Source organism: Telmatherina bonti (assembly GCF_933228915.1).
Source record: "Telmatherina bonti genome assembly, chromosome: 15".
Taxonomy (NCBI): Eukaryota; Metazoa; Chordata; class Actinopteri; order Atheriniformes; family Telmatherinidae; genus Telmatherina; species Telmatherina bonti.
Window position 1 is genome coordinate 20,743,736 of NC_136613.1, and position 6,378 is coordinate 20,750,113.

A 6,378-nucleotide genomic window follows, 5' to 3' on the forward strand; every position below is an offset into this window, starting at 1 on the left:
TATTGAGGTTTTTTTTTTATTTTTTATTTTGTGAGCGTGTGAGTGTGTGTTTTCTAAGTGAATAATGCATCTGTTTGTAAATGGCATGGCTCCTGTTTTTCTTCTTCCTCAAGCTGGACAAGTGCATTACATAGTGAATAACAATAATGAATATTCTTTACACATATACACGACCTTGTCTGATGTATGATTCATGATTATTTGCTGAAAAATTTGTCAGAAAAAAACTGCAAGGTAAACACACTGTAACCCCCATTACAACTGCTTTCAATGATGTTTCGAAGCTTCCATTAAGGTGTTACTTATGCTGGAAAAAGTAAATAATCACACAGAAATACAGTCAGCCTTTACTGTGAAAAGAAAGAACAGGACGACTCAACTCAACTTTATGTATAAAGCCTTTTAAAATAACCAGAGTTGAACAAAGTGCCGTACACAAACAGCCAAAATAACAACATAAAACAGTTAAATGACACAAAAGACAGTAGGTCACAAAAGGAATAAGAAATTGAAACAATAAAAAAAAAATCTAAATCAAAATGAATAAACAGTAAATAAAACCAGTAATTAAAATTACATTACTTTATCCACTTGTTAAAGCACGGTTATCTCATGAATGCAATGATACACAATAAGACTTGATTATTAATGATTATTAATGATACAAAATAAGATAAAACTTCCAACTGAGCCACATCTGCACACAGCTTGGCATCGCTCTGTTAGGTAAGATTTTCATTGCTGCTACATAAGCATGGAGTTAAATTTAGTCTCACCAAGAAGGCTTGTGAGCAGAACACCAAACATTGTCAAGTGTAATTTACCAAATGATGTGGGAAGTGTGTGAGCACATATACAGCTATGTGCTGACATATGTTGCTTTTATAATCACCAGATGATACCTGAAGTATTTCTCTTTTAATCTGTCAGTGTTTAAGTTGGAAATCATCATGCATATTTTGTCGTTTAAATTAAATAAAACACTAATTGAATTTACTGTTCAGTTACTTGAAAGTTAAAAAGTGGTTGAAAAGTTGAGCAACTCTGCAAGTTCTAAGCATTATTTATTCTCGACAAATAACATTTTATGTCCCAAGATTGCACTGATAAGTGCAAGGGAAATGAAGGGAAATGAATAGACCTGCTTAACATAAATTATTTTATTGCGCCAGCTTTAACATTGACAACAAGAAAAACAGCTCTAGGTGTGAGTATAATAATGAATTAAATAGGACTGTCCTTTACCACTGACAGTCAAGGCTCCATTAAATTAAACAACAACAACAACAACAAAAACAAAAACAAAAGAGTTATACTTATTTACACAAGAGAAAATGAGCAGAATATCTTGCCAATCCACTCTTGTGTGAAACAAATACACTCCCCCTATACCTCCCCTATGCTTCAGCTGCATATTTCAAAACGTTATTCACATCCAGAGGAGATGTGCGCACACAGAGAAGTCTTAAATGCACCCCTGCTTGAGAGGTTTTGTGCTAAATGTTGTTTTGGATGTATTCCTGCCATTGATCGGAGTCTGGCTGCAGGGGGAGAGATGGCAGCTGGGAGAGACTGCGCTTCCTTTAATGAATTCATCCAGCTCCATCCAGCCCAAACGGCCTGTGGATACACCATCTCTCCCACTAAAGAAAGCCTGTCTCCGCTCTGTGTTGGCCCTCATGGACAATCACTCCGGTTTGTAACAGTTTACACCACACTGCATCTGATCTTCTTTTACTCTTATGACTTCAGGTTTTGTGCTTGAGAGCTGTCAACTTTGCTCTGTTCTTAAATGCCCCTCTTGTTGCATTCCCCGTCTCTGTATTCAATTATCTGGCGTTGCTGTCTTCAGCCATCGAAGGATTATCTTCAATGAAGTGAAGACCTTGCTGTTTGCTCTGCTCTTGAATCACAAAAGGGCATTATCTGGACTTTTGGTTATGGTCTATGACTAAATAAGAATAGATCTGTTTAGTGAAGGTTGGAGGCTTTTACGGTTCCTGTACAAAAACAAAGTCACAGCGAACTTGAGTTAGTATAATCATGGATCAGTTAAAAAAAACAAAAAAAACAAAAAAACAAACAATTGTTTTCAGTTTTCCATTATATCTAAAACAGTTCACATAATACATGAAGTGACTACACATCAAACTGCCCAAAGATAATTGATTAATTCATACATTTATCATTTTGTAGACAGAACATCATTTTGTTTCATTATCATTTTATAACGCAGAACAAAATGAGTGACATTTAACAGATCATAGATTTCACATGCTTCATTGAGATAATTTATTTGAGTAAATATAAAATGGTTTGTGTTTCTTACATTTAAAAACAGCACAAGTGATAAACAATGACTCTTAATTTTACCCATTTTCTTTTTCTGAAACAAAAGCTTTAAATTGTCAGTTCCAAACTGCTCTCATCTTGGTCTAAAGATCATAAAGTCTGTCTATTACACATGGTATAAAACAAAGAATAAACATGAAGGGGAAAGAGAGAAAAGATGGATCTGAAAAAGGCAGATAAGGATACTTTCCTTAAATTCTACACATTAATTCCCCGGAAGGTATGAAAAAAAGACATAAATGCTCATTTAAACTTTCTTAAATAGACAGCACTATTTATGGAATCATTTGGTATATTTTTACACACGACATGAAATGATTTAGTTGCAATGTGTTGTGAATATATTGAATTTCTCAATGTATCGAGCATCTTGGGGAACACATTACATCTCTGATAACTGCCCAGACTCTGCTTGCTCCGTAAGTTGCCTTCCTAACCTCTGATGTATTTTCAGGGGGGGTCTTGGAAGTGGCAAACGGTAAGTGCCAAGCTTTGTTAATTACAAGGATAACACAAGCACTTGTCAAATAATGGATATGCTTTGCAATTTCAAGTTTTAATAATCAATTACTGACAGTTTTCCTCGGTGGAGTCACAGCATAGTCATTAAATCTCAACAGGCTGGTCACACGGTTTTTTCTAAGCCCCTTTTTAAAATACATAGGGGAAACGTTTCAATTCAGTGTGTTATGTTGCCTTGTTGCCATCTAGAGTAACTCATGCAACAAGAGTTTAAGACAGTGACTGATGAATGGCCATATTTTAGGTTATTCTATAGGAACTGGGACTACATTTGGAGTGTCTTTCCTTTTTTCATTTTACACAAGTTACTTTTTTTTTTTTTTTGTTATGGTGAAGCTAAAAGTTTCATTTAACAACAAGACCTGGATGAACTCACACACATCTGTCTTCATCCTGAAACACTTCTATATCTTATGGTGGCCCTGAGGACCAAACATAACAACAAGAGCTATGACACTGCAGCCTTTTACAAAGAAACAACAAACAAATCTTCAGAAAATCCAAGGACAAAAAGTCACAATGAAATAGAAAACATATTTGTATTGTATTAATATACAATTAACATTGTTGTTTTTAATTGTGCTTTGTTAAATCTAATGTGTTTTCTGTTTTGTCACTGCATGTGGTAAAATGTTCTTCTTTTTTTTTTTTTTTTAGGTGTTTTGCTGTTGCTCATTTGTTTTTTACTCAATAAGAGACATTCATTTTACTTATCTAGACTTCTTTCTTTACTTCTGTTGTAGCTGTAATACATTTTTATATGATATGTTTTATGCCTTTATTTTTTACACTATTTACTACTGATGCACAGCCCTTGTATTATGAATAAAATTGTTAGGATATGGTTGCATTTTCTCAAATTCCATTCTATTGCTCTCATATCTTGCACCTCAGGAGCATCGTAGATTCTTGAATCATTGATCTTTGCAAACAAGTAGCACTACTATATCATAGTGTCCTATACAGCAGGGCTCCTGTTATTGTATCTCGAGTTCACTTTAAAAACTGAAATACCACAAAGGTTCTTCTTCACCTTGAGAAATTAACATGGGAGGACTTGCTTTGCTCCAAGGGAGTTCTTTAGAGGCCGTGTCCCCTCCTAATCCCTAGCTGAAAGGCATACCACTACAGCCCAGAAAAAATATTACCCTCTCGACATGATAGCAGACGATACTTCCACACATATAATAAGACATAAAGCATTTCATTTCATTCAGATTACTTAAAGCCAACACATTTTTCTCTGTGACAGCTGTAGGTTTTGATGGTGTGTTTTCTGAGGGAGTGAGACGGAGAGAGATGGAGCGATGAGTTTGGCCTTGTGCAAATAAGTACGCAGTGAATCTGAAGTGCAGCACCCTGTGTGGCTGCCCACCAACTGAACAACATTAAGGCAGCCCTCCATGTAAAACCTGCTCACTTCTCCCACAAACTCTGGAGTTTGGCAGTCGGGCAGCTGCTCAGCGGGGAAGTGCTCTCTCTTGAAGGCAGGAAGCAAGTCATGGACAGCAGGGGGACATAAACCACAGCTTCTGGTAGTGATGGACTGATGTTTTAGGTAATCAAAAGGATGGATAAGAGAAGGAAAGCGACAGGAGTATAGAAGTAAGAGGAGGTCTTGTGGAGGAAAACATTTTGGACGAAAGGTAGAAAGACATGAAAAGCAAAGTAAAGCCAAGATGTTTGACAGCGCGCTCCATGCTATGCGAAAGTAGACCCAAACTCCCAGTTTCATTCGAGTTCAGTGTTTGTTACATTTCACTCCTCAACATGTAGTTGTGCAAAGAAACTTCACTGCAGCATGATATGTAACAGGGAGTAATTTATTTCAAGGTTACAGAGCACAAGTTAAGATGATATATTGTCCTTGCATTTTTCTGCAAAATAGGTCAAAACATTCACAGCGGTACACACAGATGCATGCACGTGCACAAGTACATGTTTCACACGTTTTAGGATCAATCTGAGTTATCTCCTACTTTTTTCCCCCTCATTTACATGGTGTGCGAGTGACTCCTGAACAGGGTAGGAAGCGTTGTGGAAGAATTAGGAAATGGTCCATTTCTGAGAACACAGTGGAATAGCGGCAGAGCTGCATATGTTGGGATTTGAATGGTCAATCGATGAATAACCCAGAGCGGTTTTTCTCTGCAGATTGGCAGGCATTGTGCAGTTGTATCTGTGTGTGTGTGTGTGTAAGAGAAGGAGCGAGAGAGATGGGGGCATGGAGGAGTGGGGATTCATCCTTCCCCAAAGTATTATGCAGTGGTCAAAAATATTTGCAATGCCAGGGGGTATTTTGAGAAATATTTGAAAAAAATCCAATACAGCGCTGACCTTTTGCCGGGCACTTGTGAACAGAATCACTCTCCGTCTAATCTGGCTCAGAGTCAGGAAGAATTGGTGTTATTGTATCATGTTGTTTATTCTAAATTATGTTAATCTATTCTGCACTTGCACTTTGATGTCTTTATTGAAATCTTTTGTTTCACAGTACATTTAAGTGTCTGGTTGGTGCTCTACATAATTACCAAAATATGAACATAGATATTGGTGAATGAAATTTTGCATACTGTGAAACTAAATTGCCTCCAGAATTTAAAAAATATTATGAAAATAATACGGCATATGATAAAAAGCTATCAGTTTTCTTTTATCTATAAGGTATATATTGTATAAAACAAGGTTTTAATGATGTTTTGGAATATTTATAATCCTTATGTCTTTGTATCATATCTTCAGTTATTACAGTTATTATCTTTTTTTTGTCTTTGGATTTGTCTTACAAATGAATAAATCTGAAATGTTTTTAAGTTACAAACGTGCACCACAAGAGGGCAGAAAGTGTTCAAACACGCACAATCCATCTGACTACATGCCTACAGCATGTTTCTGTCATTTTAATCAATACATTTCCAGCATTGTGTAGAAAATATGTATCTTTATGCAAAAATACAGAAGATGGATTCAATCTTTATTAATAGTAATTCAATGATAAATGATATGTAAAATGTATAAAAAATACAAATTTACAAGATCTCACAAGATTATATTTCTCAAATTAGTGTTAACTAAAAAATTTAAACCTTCAAGTAAGGTTAACAATATGATTTTATTTGAAAAAAAAAAATGCACAAGATGTGTTTGTATTGCATGTAGATTTACACTTAGATAAGGAATCGAAAGATAAAATCTTTGTTAAAAAAACTAAATAAAATGACCTATTCATCATAAGGCATTAGCAGAGACCATAAAATATTGTAAGTGATTTTTGTAATCTATATATATATATATATATATATATATATATATATATATATATATATATATATATATATATATATATGTATATATATATATATATATATATATATATATATATATATATACATATATATATATGTGTATATATACATATATATATATATATGTATGTATATATGTATGTATGTATATATAAATCTATTTTTAGAGAATGAGAAAAACTAATCAGTGAATTTTTCT